This window comes from Maylandia zebra, linkage group LG7 (genome assembly GCF_041146795.1).
Source record: "Maylandia zebra isolate NMK-2024a linkage group LG7, Mzebra_GT3a, whole genome shotgun sequence".
In the NCBI taxonomy this organism is placed as follows: domain Eukaryota; kingdom Metazoa; phylum Chordata; class Actinopteri; order Cichliformes; family Cichlidae; genus Maylandia; species Maylandia zebra.
The window spans coordinates 19,465,605-19,481,552 of NC_135173.1; the positions used below are offsets into that span (position 1 = coordinate 19,465,605).

The window sequence follows — 15,948 nt, forward strand, 5'->3', positions numbered from 1 at the left end:
GGACAGGGGTAGGATGTTTGGGGTTTTTTTGGTGGTGCATCTTTTTACAAAGCTTAAGCATCCTGAGTGTAAGAAATACACTTTTAATTATACCACATTTAATAATCTCACTGGTTTTCAGCGATGAGGACTCGTTTGTTTATATCTCATGTGAAGAACAGATGCATAGTTTGAACATGCTCAGGAGACACAATGTTTTGTTTTCTGTACATCTGAAGGTGGAAAGAGCCATAGTAACCCTGTGGGTACGTGACTTTGTTTTTTTCCATTACCAACTCTGTACTACTAATTAAACAAAGGACACAGAGGAATGCTCGATGACAGCTCACAGAAACAGGGAGTGGGAATGAAACAGAACAGAACCTGGGTAAAAATATAATAAGAAAAAAAAAAACTGAGGCTAAGAGAGATGGAGAGACATGTCAACGGTTGTGTGCTGCTGATTTAAACAAGGACGGCTACAGAGCGATCCTTACTGAGATCTAGAGCGGTAGCTAAATGACTACTTGGGCCTGATCGCGGTAGCAGTCGGCACCAGTCTACAAATAAACAAGCGACCGCGACTCTTACACCCCACCTCACGTCCATCTGTTACAGGAATTTTACACTCTGCTCCTCCATATCCAAATGAAAGAGGACAGGAGTAAAAGGGGGGAAAAATCTTTCCTGGTGAGACTTGTGTGATTTGGGGAGCCAATCTGGCTGAATGTTTTTTGTAAACAGTGTGACTGCGGCTTGTTTTTGGAGAACGCACTAGAGAGCAGCATTAGGTTGTTTAAGTGTGTAACAAGGAAAGAGACAAGGGTCTTGGTAGTAAGGTTCTGTAACCCCAGCAGCAGATCTACTCTGGCTAATGACCGTAATTAAAGAACCCAGCTTCATTGAGGGACTTGACGTGGGATAAGCTCAGGAGGGATGTGGAATAGACGTAGTTACAGCAGATGGAAGTAACCACAGGACTGAGTTTAAAAACGCTGGGGCTGAACGTATCGGAGGCTGAGTGGTAGGTTAGTGTGTTATGAGGGCTTGTAAATATTTAGGCATTCTTACAAGGATATGTGGCTACCGCTCTCACCATCTACCATCACATGTCTGACTAACTGTATATTGCACAACAACAAATCAGGAAATGGATACCACTTCACGGGATATGCCGACACCAGCATAAAATAGCCAACAACATCCTTTTTTTTTTTTTGGCTGAATAAGTTCCGGGGGGGGGGGGGGGGGGGGGGGGGGGGGGCAAAACTGGGAAGTTTTGAGGCTGCCCAGATGAGTCAGTGAGGAATAATGCATGTCATCGTGGCTGCGTGAATAGGAGAGCGAGGCTGGGGGGCAAGCGAAGACACCCAAGACATAGAGCTATGATGACACTACCACAGATCTGCATTTCAGAAGACAGCTCCGAGCCCCAGGCAGGTTTGAAGCACCAGGATTAATAACCACGTGCACTACAGACACACCGACGAAGAGAAGACAAAGAAGAGAGCTGAAAAAAACTACGATCCGACGGGAGGGGGAGAAAAGTTATGGAGAGCAAGAGAACAGATAGAGACTGCTAATAAAGAGAACTAAGAGAGATGAGGGTGTTAACAGGAAATTGTAAACGTGATCGCAGTGGGTACTTCTAAACTGATCCAACGTATGGGTCACGGTTGGCTGAATGTGGAACAACTGAGGTTCCTGTATACATTCACCAAACCGACGGGAGGTGATGGTATACAGAGCCAGTGGGGGGAGCGCATACTGCTGCAGGTCTGATTTTAGTCCACCAGAATGCCTCAATGTGACAAGGTCAAAACCAAGGTAAAGACCTGACTCATGGTGATGCGCTCTAAAAATCCAAACTATTTAAAAGAAAAGTTCTTTTTTTTTTTTTATTTGTTTTGCTGCTTGTATTCTACTCATCTTCCCCCCCCCCCCACAGAATTGCTTTGCTGCTGCACTGGGTAGCTAATTTCCCCAGGCAGATCAATAAAATTTAAAAAAAAAAAAGAAAAGAAAAAAGGATTACCTTAGAAAAATCACACCACAGACTATCACACACAGATTTGAATACCCAATGGTCACTACAAAAAAAAAAAAATGTCAGTCTCTAAGGTTACAGCAGTATCTTTGGCAGCATTATTACCGCTGTTGCTGAGACCGCTACCACAGTAAAACGCTCTGTCAGTTTACAGATGAGAAGCAACAGAGCCAGTGGCATTTAACGAGATTCACAGCAACTTTCACAATTGCTGTATGAACAGATTTTAATAGGTCCCTCTTGGATCATAGGCAGCTGAAAGGCCAAGATACCCACCTCATTTAACAGAGACAAGGACATGATACTGACCAAAAAAGAATTTAATTTTCATAATACCATTTCAAAATGAAATGTAATAAAGGCAGATAACCTTGCTCCTACAGTATCCTCCATCACATCAGCCCTTTGTGAAAAAGGTTATGAATTTAGACCTAGACAGTGCAGAAGACATATAGACATATATGCAATGGCCTGTATTTATGTAACGTTCTGGTGAGTATGCTACATTTTATAGGAAGATGCACAATGATATGTGGTCGCGCCATCATATTTTTTATTTTGTTCGTTTAGCACTATATCGTAATTTCAAACGACATAACCGCCAGCGGCAAGTAAGCGTTAAAGAAGGCCTGCAAGCTTCACACTAACAAGCACAGGTATTTGGAACATCTCCTCTTTCCATATTTTGACTGAAACAGACAACCGAGGGACAAACACCCAACCTCCAGCAGTGCTGCCACCCCCATGTCCACTTCCATCTGCCAGCAGGTTTTCAGCAGACGCCAGAGATAATAAGGGCAGCATATGGTTTCTCATACTATTTTAGTGCACATACCTTTGGATAAAATTTGGGAATTTATTCCACTATTGCATACTGATGTTTCTAAAATGTACAAACAAGAGTTGCTTGTGATCTGAAAAAACAGACAATAAAATGTGTATTTTTTATATATATATATATATATATATATATATATATCCTCGTATCTTTCAAGCGTCCTTCACCCTTATACCCCTTCCTGTGCCCTACACTCGGCTTCAGCTGCTCTCCTGACTCCTACTTGCTTGGAAATTATCACCACGGGTGCCAGAGCCCTTGTGCTGTACCTCGTCATTGGAAATTATTACCACTTCACCCTCATCAGCTTGATTCGTTGACACAGGTTCAAATCACAGCTCAGAACCCATCTGTTTTCATCAGCATATCAGCTACAGCCGTCTTGTTCTACAATCATGTTATTCCTTGATTTTAAATCTCTCGTTATTGTTCTTGGTGTTGATTTTGTATTGTAAGATGACCTTGAGCACTTCCTAAGGTGAGCATATTTGAGATTTAACAATCAAAAAATAAAAAACAACTTTTCCACTGTTGGTAACAAAAAATATGTTTTTAAACATATGCCCAATTTCAAATTCTTTTAAAGCCCCAATTCATTAAGAAGTCTGTGTATTTTTTTTAAAGGCTCTCCAGGTGGGTTCCTTAGATTCAGACGGATCATTCATCTCTTTAACAAAGTTACACTGGCACACACCATTCCTCTAGGTCTTCCTCAGTTTGCCACATTACGGTCCCCCACGTCCCTCTCAGGTTGGTGTGACCTTCATCTGCAGCTGCTGCCAGTGCAGTGACCCCTTACGCATCTGACACCCACCGTTTCTGGCTGACACTCACATTCAGTTCTTCCTAATTAATCGCCCAGTGTACTTGATCAAAAAAACAAAAAAAAAAAAAAAAAAAGAGGGCCTGCACTCAACCATATTAACATAAACCAGCAGGACGTCATTTTAGCTGTAAAGCAGAGGTGATAATTAAAAATGATCTTGGCAGGAGGAAATTGGTCAGTTTGAGGATTAACTGTGAAATGACTCACTTGGATAAAAATGAATTGTAGTCTCTGGTGCCTCAGCTAGGATTAAATGGCACTCCACATAGAGTAACTCGGACAGGAACAAAAAGTGCAGGGAAAATGCAGTACAGGTGGTATAAGTACTGTAGCTCTACATAGTTTTTATTAGTCAGAGATTTCTGCAAACCTCTTTTAAACCTAGATCTCCTCGACAAAGATCTATCAATGGGCCGATAAATCCTGCACAGACGGCTCAATTTGTGCGGAATTAAGCATCGTCTCATCTTCGATGTGTTAAAAGTCTGAGAGATATGACTTGTCTTTTCATCGTAATGGCTAGGGAGGTGGGCCTTTCACGTTCCAGCTGACTGAAGCGGGCACGACCTAAAGTGTTTATTTTTTTTCATAGCAATATGCACCAAAGCAAAAAATAAAAAATAAAAATGAAATTGCTGCTCACTTTTCTCCTGCCAATACAAAACCTGTGAAGTGAACACATTTGCTCAGATAAATCAAGGTGACCCACGAATCTCATCACTTGTGATAAATTTTCACATACCCTCCTCTGGGCTGTCAGGCAAAATGACTCAGTGGTTGTTAACCTTTGCCAGCGGCCTAAATAGGTGGGTTGGTTGACTTGCTTCCAGTAAGCAGGCACATCAGTAGCCTCTGTGATACTATGTGTCAGTTTCAACCAGTCAGCTCAGGTGCCACAGGGGAAGCTGGTGAGAGGAGGGAGAAACCGAGGCAAACATCTGTGTTCTCTATCCATCACCGAGTTCAGCCTTCATCCATGCGATGACACCGACAGCCAATACCACACTCGTTCCCAAAAAACGCCCTTTGAACAGCAGTGCAGATCATGATTTCCTCTGGGCTAACTTTTTCAAGTGTTCGCTTAGCTCTGAATACATCATCATCATCACTCTTCTCCTCCTCTGCTCTCTCGCCCTCAAAAGAAGATGGGATATCTCAGTTCTTCTGCAGAACATCCTGAACAAAACCACTTAACTCAGTAATAAAAAGGAAGCTCCCTCCCTATGCAAATAATTTAGCTCCTTCAGGAATGCGAGTGTGTTTACAATATTCATCACATTCCTCTTATGCTCTGAGCACAGAGAGGGGAAAGAAGAGTCACAATGTTTAAAAGGTGGACGTGAGGACAGAGAAAGAGCAGAAAGGGCAGGAGTGGGGGGGAAACCAGTGAAAGTATGCAGCAGCACTGAGGAAAACATTTTCTCAAGAACCGACTGCATGGTATGTTCGGTTGTTGGCGTGGGCTAAAAGACAGCATGTGCTGACAAAGTGTCATGAATGTTATAGTGGTAAAAGTACACCCCACTGAGCTGTACATGACCACTTTATTTGTGAACTGCTCTGCAAGCAGACCAGCTTAAACCGTTGCAGGGAACTTTCTGTTGAGGGAGATGAGTGCTTTGTCTCGCCTTGGTTTCTTCCTCCACACAGCCCATCTCATAGCCTGCTGCTGAGGGAGTAGGGATGAAAATTACCACTGTCACACCTGGCAAGTTTGTTATGCTATTTTTAATTCTAAGTGGATGTGGCTGAGTCGCGAGGGTTTCATTTGAGTCGGAACGTCACATTGCTTTGGTATCGTGCTGATACAAAGCTGTGGAAAACATGATGGCATTAAAGATGCCACAGGTACTGGAGTACCTATAGATAAAAAGAACCCGTGAAATGACAGTGCATGCGCACCAACAGGTGTGATGAGATCTGAAGTGATATATAGGGATTGATTTGGACAATCAGTGACATGGACAACCAAAAGCTAGAATGTAATGTTTCTGATCATCAAAAACATTAACAATAGTTAAATTAGTTAAATAATTGTTAAATCGTTAACTTTGATTTAGCACATTTTTTTAAAGTTTCGTTTTAGTTTAGCTACACCCAGGCCTGAATACAGTAAGACCTGTTGAATCAGGTCACCTGACGAAGTGAAGTAGGGTAAAAGATCTCCAACAGCATGCCACGATCTAAGGAAACAGCTGAGGAACAAAGTCTGTGACATCTATCAGTCTGATAAGGGTTACAAAGTCGGTTCTACGACTTTGGGACTTCAGTAGACCACTGTGATAGCCATTATCCACAAACAGTGAAAACTTGGAACACTGGTGAAACTTCATAGGAATGGCCAGCCTACCAAAATTACTCCAAGACTGCATCAACAAGTCATCCAGGAAGTTACAAAAGAACCTTGAACACCACCTAAAGAACTCTGGTCCTCACTTGTCTCAGTTAAGGTCACAGTTCAGGATTCAACAATAAGCAACAGACTGGGCAAAACAGGGAGAGTTCCAAGGAGTAAATGCCTGCTGACCAAAAAGACCCCAAAAACGTAAAGACATTTGCCAAAACACATCTTAATAAGGAAGACTTTTGGGAACATATTCAGTGGACTGATAAGACAAAAATGTAACTTTTTGGAAGGTTTGTATTCCTCTGGTACAAAACTAACACATCACTTCATAAAAAGAACATCATACCAACAGTCAGGTGGTAGTGTGACGGCCTGGGGCTGCTTTCCTGCATCAGGAACAGGATGACTAGCCGTAATTGATGGAATCATGAATTCTGTCCTCCAGAGAATCCTGAAGGAGAATGTCATCAGTTTGTTCCCTCAAGGTTGGGTTATGCAAGTCTACCTCTGAATGGCTCAAAAAAAGAGAGAGATGCTTTTGGAGTGGGCTAGTGAAAGTACGGAACTAAATCAGAATGAGATGCTTTGGCATGACCTTAAAAAGGCCGCTAATGCTCAAAAACCCTCCAGTGTGGATGAATTAAAACAAGTCTTCAAAGAGAAGTGGACCAAAAGTCTTCGGCAGTGATGTCAAGGACTTATTGGCAGTTATTACCATTGCTTGACTGCAGTTCTTGCTGCCAAGGGTGGCACAACCACTTATTAGGTTTAGGGGGGATTTTTTTTTCCACAAAGTTCCAGTTAGGGTTAGATAACCTATTTCCCTTAATAAATGAAATAATCATTTATAAACTGCATTTTGTATTTACTGTGAAATATGCAAAAAGCTAAGAAATCAGCAAGGAGTCAAATACTTTTTCACAGTACTGTAATTGAGCTCCAAAGTGGTGTATGACTGTGCACGACATAGGCAAAAAAAGCCCTCCATGAATGGGTGAATGAGTGGTTAGTAAGACTGGAAAACCAGTTTGATGTCCATCTGTTTTAGAAAACAGTATTTGCAAAGGCTGGTGTCACGTGGTTTAGGCTGAAGTGGTCCTAGCTCACTGTTGTGTTTATGTGTATAAGCAGAGGAGGTTTATTGGTACTGGGACCAAATGCCATATATGACCTCCATAGTACAAACAACAGCAAATCAGGTCAAGATGGTGGTGTAACGGCAGGAATGCTGCTGAGAAGATAGTTTAGGACAAGGCTGTGGAATCCCAGGGCAGGGGTGGCAACTGTAAAACCCTGTGGTGATAAGATCAGAAATCCACCTTAGCATGACGTCCCTTCATCACGGGATAATCCTCGGACATAAAAAGACGAGCCTATCGCCAATCTGAAGGAAATCTCTAATGCCAAACTGACACACCCTTCAAACATTTACCCACACTCCCCTGAAACCTATTTGTACTTCTGTTAAGGGAGAGGAGCAAAGTACTCATGCATCCCACACCTATTTTATGACCAGTAAGTTTACAAAGTCCACTCGGAAACAAAAAATGTTGTGCAAACAATATCTGACAGTATGCCTTTCAAAAGTGAAAGTAAGCCTAGCAAATACGGCATTTAAATTATGAATCAGATGACATACTATATTTATTATGGTCAGAAAAAACAAGATTAACTAGCGGTAGTACACTGACATGAACCTTTTGCGATGAATATACACATGTCAAGTATCGGTTTAGGGGTGAATTTGTGGCAGATAGAGGAGAAATGGGATTGCCTGTTGCTTACAAAGATTATGGTTTCATTTTTTAAAATGAAAACGGCAGAAGTCAGTAATCCAGAGCAAAGGAAACATAAAACCCCCACAGTGGATTAGTTTAAATTCATTTGACCACAAAAATATTGCCAAACCGGTGTATATGTAGGAGACGACATGGTTTTGAGATATGAGCAAAAATTGTGCAGCACTACGAAGTTACAGGATGAACTTTAGCACAACCAAAAACACGTAGGAGCTTTACAGCCAAGTGCTCACTGCCCAGTGATTCACTAGCTCTAGTTCTCAACTGGTCAGAGGTTATTTACCAGATCCAAAAATACACACAGTGGATTATATGGCAAAGTTTCATTTTGAAACCTAACTGCATATTTCCCATAAAAGTCAGGCAGGGGTGAAAGCGGGCTCATGGAAATGCTTGCTTTGCTTGTTGTTTTCCCCGCTTTCCTATTACAGCGTATGAGCTTGCATTCGGCTTTCGGGATTGTTTTGCAGAATCCTGAAACACTAGCATGACCTGAATGAGAAATGTCTTCCTATTCAGTTGTCCTGAAAAGAGCATCTATGATGAAGAAGCGTGGTACGCTTGTCTTCTTCACCCTTGCGGGGAGCAGGAGAAAACATTTATCACCGCTCTCCTCTGCGCAGATAAGGTGTCTCTATTTATTCAGAGCAGAGGAGATAAACACTGAATGAAGCAGTGTGGGACAGAGTGAGAGAAAGAAAGAAGAGAGAGAGATGGTGGCATAAAAGGGGGGGAAAGGACAAGGAAGCAGCTTGGTTCTCAATTGCCTGTGTGTGTGTCCATGTGAGCAGATGGCATTTATCCCTGTGCAGCCAGAGTATTGGGAGGCTGACCCCTGCTCTACAGTAACATCCCTCCAAGCCACCACTACTTACTACCACCTACAGCCACCTTTCTTGCTTTCATGTTTCCCCTCACACTACTAATCCATTCCCACTATGAGACTGCTTGTATAATGTTATTTAATGAGAATAATCCCCAGGGCGATGGAGCATCCTACATACAGTAGACCTCTCCACAAAGAGGGGTCAGAGGATGGCAAGGGCTGTTAATAAAAGCACTATTTAGAAAGGCAACAAGGCAGTACAGTGGTCTGTTGAGGTCTGCGCCAGGGACGGAGAGATACAGACTGACAGAACTACACAGGAGATTCAACAGGGACATGAATAGTGCTTCTGTCCTTCTTGTTTTCCACAAGAGAGACAAGACAGAAAGCAAAAAAAAGAAAAGAAAGACAAACAGAAGGCGTAGTTCACTACCACTTCTGTCCTCTCTCATGCTGATATACAGCCTAGTGTCCAGAGGTGAGGGACACAGTTCGCATGGCCATTTCTCTCTGAAGCTGCCTGTGGGGACAGACGGCTTCCCCGGGCGTCTCGTAGCGCTGCTGAGGTGAAATGCATGGTTGCGAGACAAGAATGTCTCCCAGAGGTTTGTCTTCTAGAACAATCAGCTGTTGAGTTTGAGAAAAGTAGAGCAAGTTGGCACCCAGACAGCCATAACAACAACTATGCAACTACGGGCTGTAATGAGATTTTGAAAAGCCCTGTAAAAAGACGGCGTCAAGGACACTGTTTTAGAATGTTAGGAAAACCAAACAGCACCGTTTAACTCTCTTTGTAGTACATTTTTAAGCCACAAACGTTATAATAACTAAAACAATAACAAGCAAAGAACAGCGGCGTTACATCAGCGTAACAGCGTTCCTGGCACAAGGTTTACGCTCCCCTGCTCCGTCAATCGGGCGCATAATAAGATATCCAAACTTGGTTCCATACGCACCGGGGTCTGAAATTGACTCTGCGTTTATGAACTATGAAGCAAACAGTCCCAACCCCGCTTTAACGGGGATACACCAGCACCCCCCCCTGGAACTCACCTTGAAAGGGGGAAAAGAGAGAGCGAAGACAGTGGCACAAACGCGAATACTCCAAATCCTGAAGAATCTACCCCCTCCTTCCTGGTTGAACGATACAAAAAAGGAGAAAGACGTCCGTAAGCAAGTTTACATTTTACTCGCCTCTGTGAGGGGGGCTGGGCTTCAGAAAGGCACTATTCCGTAGTATAAAAAAGAAAAACAAAACCCGGACTGCTTGGTTACACGAAATGTCAATTCCCGCTGAAAGACGACGCGAACAACTCCTTCAACAAAAGAGTGTCTTTGCTTAGAATTTCGGGACTTTCTCCACGCCCAGGTGCCGAGTCACATGGTAGGTTAGTTTCCAGGTGTGCGTGTCTCGTAGCTGCAGATCAGTTGGCAAGCGACACACCTGTGGGATGCGCTCGTGCGCTCGCTCTGACAGTCATCTCGTCCGGAAACGCGGAGGTTGTACATAGGGATGGGGAAGTAAAAAAAAAAATACAGAAAAAAAGCAATGGGATGAAACGGGGAGAGAGAGGAAGAGAAAGAGAGAGAAGTGCGCACTGAACGGAGAACAGACGTCGCTCGGATCGCAAAAGGAAGTAGTCTGACCCCCCCCTCTCTCTCTCCTTCGCCTCCTCCTCCTCCACTCAGCCGGCGAAGCTACTGTACGAGGAGACAACAGCCGGGAAGTAGCGGGGAGGGAAAACGGAGCAACTTGTATCGTCTGTTCTCTGACGCACCGAAATATTTCCGCGCGATGGTAGCGGTGTGGTAAGCCCCCCCTGCCGCCGTACTGTGGTTCCCAAATTGTGGTCCGGACTCCTCAGTCTGCGGGGGCGGTTCCAGGTCAATCCAGGCAGTGCTCGCAAAGAATTGTTAGGAATGTGTGGAAAACAGCCGATTAGGTTTCGGTTTCAACTGATCCCATTCTCACCCGGGTGTATGGTACACTACACAGGCACACGCACAGTTCTGTCTAGTTAGAGCTCGCCACGTTAAATCGCCTTTATTGGGACAGAATCTGTCAGCAGTTTTCCCGCCACATCACAAGTGAGGAAATTAGTTCCCCAAAAGCAACAGACAACTAACCACGTGGAAGCCACAGATGACTTAGATTTTATTTTTGTTTAAGCAGTTATATGCTGCTGATCTTTGCCACCAAAATAACATAATAAAGGCTTCCCCATCAGCATGCATGATAGGAAATGGTGGTTACAAGAAAACAACGCAATGTCTTGGTTATTTATTTATTAACTGTGGCGTCTCAGTAAACCATGACGGTGTGGCACTGAGCCGTTATAGATCCATAAAAGGACCCAGCAGCCGAGGCGGCTTAATGGAATATAGTTCTCACTCACACTGTTTCATTAGCTTTCTTCCACTCCCGTCACAATACTATGTGGGCGTGGGGTGCATTTATGAAATACTGAGGTCAGGAATCCAAAATTCTTCCTGGAGCAACCCAACTCTTGAACCATAACATTTGTATTTTATTTATTCTTGGGTCTCAAAATAGATTCTCTAGACTCTATTAACTCAATTACAATTACAGCAGCTTTTGTTGAAGCATAGCCTAATATGTGTTTAACTGCAGGGCATGCACTCCTCAGGTTTGCACTCCACCTTCCCTCAAGCAGTTTGCAGGGTCTTTCAGCACCTTTAAATCAGTGCGCATTTAAAAGTACATCATTTCCATTCGTCCAGGATAATCAACAGGCATCGCTGTGGAAAGCTTCCACCACATATTGCATTGGAAAGGGTTTTCACTAGTTCTCGGGAAGAACTGTTGACAAGGAGGCCTGTCATGTCTCCAGAGAAAGACACATTGCTGTTGAGCTGGCATTTGTTGATCCTGTGAGATTCCCCCAGCAAGTTTTCCCTGACATTGTCTGTCATGATTGGCAGCAGAAGCCTTCCTTTAAAGCGACCTGACAGTCACTGTAAATTAGCTGTCAGAATGCCGTAAACAATAGGTGCTTTACTGGTATATTTAAAGTGGATGAATTATGAATTATGTTAATTGCTCCTTTAACCCCGATAAACAACAAAACAGAGACATAAATAATCCACCAGCACTCCATACAAATGAATGCAGATTAATGTAGGGAGGCAATCCGGGGACTCTGTTTGGTTTAAAAATATTTCCAAAAGCAACCACTCGTCGTTTATTTATAATTCACCAAGCCCCCGTTTTGACTGTGAATTTACAAGAGCTGTATTAGTAGTCATTATACCACAAATTAGTGGTGTGATCGCTGTACCTCGACTGTGAATCGTTAATCACGAGAAGCATCGTCTTTGCAGCTCTTAAATCCAGATAGTGAAACAATCTCTCATTGGCCCGTGATTCTGTGCAACCTTTAAATCAGCAATATGTTTTCATCACTTAAAACAAAATACGAGTCAGAGTTTCTGCAGATTCTTCAGACATGCAAGCAGCAAGGAACTGAAAGTAGCATTGATTTCAGATATGGGCCATATGTGTTTTTAAGTGCTCTTTGAGCTTGATTGGCTCTTTTTCACTCAAGAGGTTATACCCAGTGTTTTTTTTGTTTTTTTTTGCCTTGGAGCCTAATATCACATAACATTGCAATTTGGCGCACTGAGTTTTGTGACACTGTGTCATGCCTTGTTGTGTGGCTGCGTGTCAGCTCCGAGAGTGATTTATGGGCATGCAAATGAGACTGTCTGTTGAACGAGGAGATGTGCTGCCTTCGCCCCAGAGCAAAAGAGTGGAGACAGCGTGGGGGTGTGAGTCAGTCCCTAAGTGCTGACACAGGCACAGAGCTGGCGAAGATGGGGGAGATGGCCTTCACAGGTCCTCACACTGACTGATGAGATCAAGAAGAAAGTAGGCCAAGCCAGACAAGTGTCAAGGAAACAGACACCCAGAGATGGAGTGAGAGAGACAAACACCTTCCAATCACACATCGGACTGGGAGAGTGGAAAGTGGCGGGGGTAGAGCTGGCTTGTTTGGGGTCTGAGTTCAATATGTCCAAATCTGTTTGTCTAAAGAGTAATGAGGCTGCTGAGAGTCGTGGAACATGCTGGCCCAGGGGATCTCTGTAGAGTCCAAGTCAAGGCTTTCTAAATTCACCGAAGTGGAATAGAAGTTCACTTTGTTTTGCTAAGATAGCCTGACTGTGATGACATTTTGATCAATGCGCCCATACCTTCCTGCAGCTCGCCTTTATGTTGCTTGAATAGTGATGATATGTTATCACGCTGGTGTCAAACACCGCCATTTGTCACGCGGTGTCCCTCAGCTGGTCTTGGCAGTAAAACGTTTGACTATCAACATATTATACAATGTAATTTATGGTACAGCGTTTCGGCTGTCCATAGTGATATAGTGGTCATATTACATTCAAGGTTCAGAGTTCAAAGTCTGTTTGTCATGGGGACAGACTGCCCTCTGTTGGCTGCGGCTTATATTGTTTTTAATCAGTAATTTATAACCTGAAAATAGCAGGAGCATAACCTAAGTCAACCTATTGGGCAATGCTTTATATTGCACCATACAGTAGTTGCATGCTTATTTAAGAGGGTTTCTTTGCAGATATGGTCCAGGTGGCCTAATTCTGAAAACGGATGGGGTGGGGGGTTTGGTTAGTGCTTGTGAATTTGTTTGATTGTTTTAGCCATGGCAGTACTGTGAATTACACATCTTGCACTTGTCTTTGTGTACAAATCATACATGAAGACAAAAAAGAATCCGGTAAAACTCACAAATAGTTCATTATTACTAGTGTTGTCTCTGTTGTAGCTTTGTTCGTTTGACGTTTTTCCTACAATGGCATCATTTAGTTCATATATGCATATGCATGTCTCTTACCCACAGTAGTAATATAGGTGTGATATAATGAATGTAATGAATCCACATTGCACAGAAGGCACTGTGTCTTGTTTTTGGATTGTTTATTGTGTTTAAGGTAAACTGACTGCAGTGTGACTTATCACGCCGTTTCCTCCCATACAGATGGCATATGGAGTTCATATGGCTATATTCCTCACTAGAAACCACGAGAGTCCCACAGATGAAACTGTGTAAGTCTTTCACAGTTGGTAAATAACACAAAACAGTTGATCTTGGCTTTCACACAAAAATCCATGCAACCAATCATTTGTAATAGTGTCCTGGCCTTTTTTTTTGTAATGGCGCGTGAGCATCAGTGTGCGTGCATCGCAATCATCTCTTCAGTAAAGAATAAGGATGTTAAAACATCCTGTACGTTCACATAATTGTGCCCCGGTGCTCTCGCTGTGTAGGTGTATTGTCACTATCTTTCAGTTTTGCTATTCCCTTTATCACCAGGTGAAGGTTGGCAGACATACTGTTGTAGCAAGCGTAAAGACGCTTGCTAGCGTAAAGACGGAGAGACAACAGATGGAGCAGTTCACAGACACAGGATCTTGTCATGGTGGTGATTGATAAAGGTGTGAAGAGAGACTCGACTGGGAGACAGGGGAAGGGTTATTTAAAGCATAGGCTGCACTTTGATATGAATGGCTTCCTGACTTAGCAAAGTGCATCTCCAGCTGTCAGCGTGACTTACAAGTAATTAAAAAAGGGGCGAGCGTGCGAGTAAACCGAGCTGTGGCTACTGTTTGCAGGGCTCACATCCTTTGCAAAAAGCATGTGCGACAGGGAGACATCAGGTTTGGTATAAAAGGGATAGACAGGCTTATGGTGCTGTTCTGACTCAGTCTGGGAATAACCACAAGCTGGGAATAGCAGGGTGGCAGCAGTGTGTGGGTTGGTGTGAACAGTCTGCAAGCATGTGTGTGTGTGTGTTTTTATTTTGCATGTGTGTGTGTCAGAGAGACAGAAAAACACAATATTTAAAGGAGGCTGATGTGGTTGAATATATAGATATGTACAGTTAATGTGTATCATGTAAACTTACTGATCTACGGAAGTGAAACTGCAATGCTGAAGGTGTCTTTGCAGAACCTAAAAGGCATAGTAAGAAACATTTGTCTTGTGTTATCAGATGCCCCTTCAGACCAGCCGAACTGTCATTTTACCCAAGAAAAATGTCATTGTTTTCCTTCTCCTTCTGCTCATATCGCAATCTAATCACAGCTCGCTCAGCTCATCCTGTATGGTCCAGGTGGCCTCACTCTGAGAGCTAATAGAGGGAGTTTTAGCATTAATAAATGTCCTTAACCAGGCTGATGTGACACAGACCAGATTACACAATGGCCTCTTTACGTCCAGCCGTACTCTTGTAAGTAAACAAATGCATAAATCCACCGGTTGCACTTATATGTGTGTCCTGCCTGTTTCCTGTTGAGACTCTGATCAGAGAATCCAAGAGCTGCCTTGTCCTTGACAGCGTCTGGAAATGTGGGAATAAAAAGAGTAAGCTGCACTTTGTGAAAAAAGCTGGATAAGCCCGCTTGGTGCATACACAGAGTGGATTTGACTGGAAATCTTTCATTTTCTCAAACCAAAACAGCGTTTCTTAAAATACTACAAGCTGCTCTACATGGTGCAAGACAGATTAGATCATGACTTGAATGTGACAGCGATTTTTTTCCTCCTCTTTTATGAGCCTTGTGATTGGTGGTTCAGGAGGAAAATAGCTCTCAGCTTGTTGAAGGCTATGGGCTTTCCACTGAGCCCCTTTTGGATGCCATGTTTTTTTATGTGGGCTGCCCAGCAGCCTGTGCTGAACGGTGGAAACAGCTAAGCCATCTGGTACACTCTATTTTCATCAGTCTGCCTACCAGCGGGGGAGAGCCACAGCCCAAAGGGACTTTCAGCTACTCTCACAGACTCCTATTTGTTCAACAGGTCAAGTTTAAGCCTTGCAGCGAGGGACCACCAAGACAGATCTCATTTTATTACACAGTCCAGGTGATTATAAAACCCACACGTTGCTTGACTGGGCAGAGCTGGTGATAAAAGGGACTATACTAATACCAAAAAAAGCAATCAGGTGCCTCAGAGAATTAGAAGATATTATTACTGTCACAGTTGTTAAGTGACCATAGCCCGGCGTGTCCTCAAATTCATTTAAAGCCAGGTTAAAAGGATCATCTTGTGAATTGAACTTTGTTCGTCTAATGTATTTCTTGGGATGAGAAAAGACAAATTTGAGCTTTGCAGGTGAGGATGAAACAGAGGCTGGCAGGATTCATTTGAGATTACTTGGCACAAACATGGTGTAATCCCCTTATCTGCGTACTTACCTGTCCCTGACAGTGATCCAAGCCTACCTCTATGAGCCTCATTGGCCTG

At 43.2% G+C, this 15,948-nt stretch overlaps 1 protein-coding gene across 2 annotated transcripts in view; it reads right to left on the minus strand.

Annotated features, from left to right (window-relative positions):
* The window catches only part of plxnb2b (plexin b2b), a 135,667-nt gene extending 125,202 nt beyond the window's left edge, over positions 1–10,465 (minus strand). The window contains exon 1 of one of the 2 annotated variants that reach the window (XM_004563793.6): positions 9,716–10,465. The gene's annotated coding sequence lies outside the window, so the exon portion shown is untranslated. The remainder of the gene's footprint in view (positions 1–9,715) is intronic. The other variant, XM_012922592.5, reaches the window with a different exon arrangement.
* Positions 10,466–15,948: the final 5,483 nt, after the last annotated feature.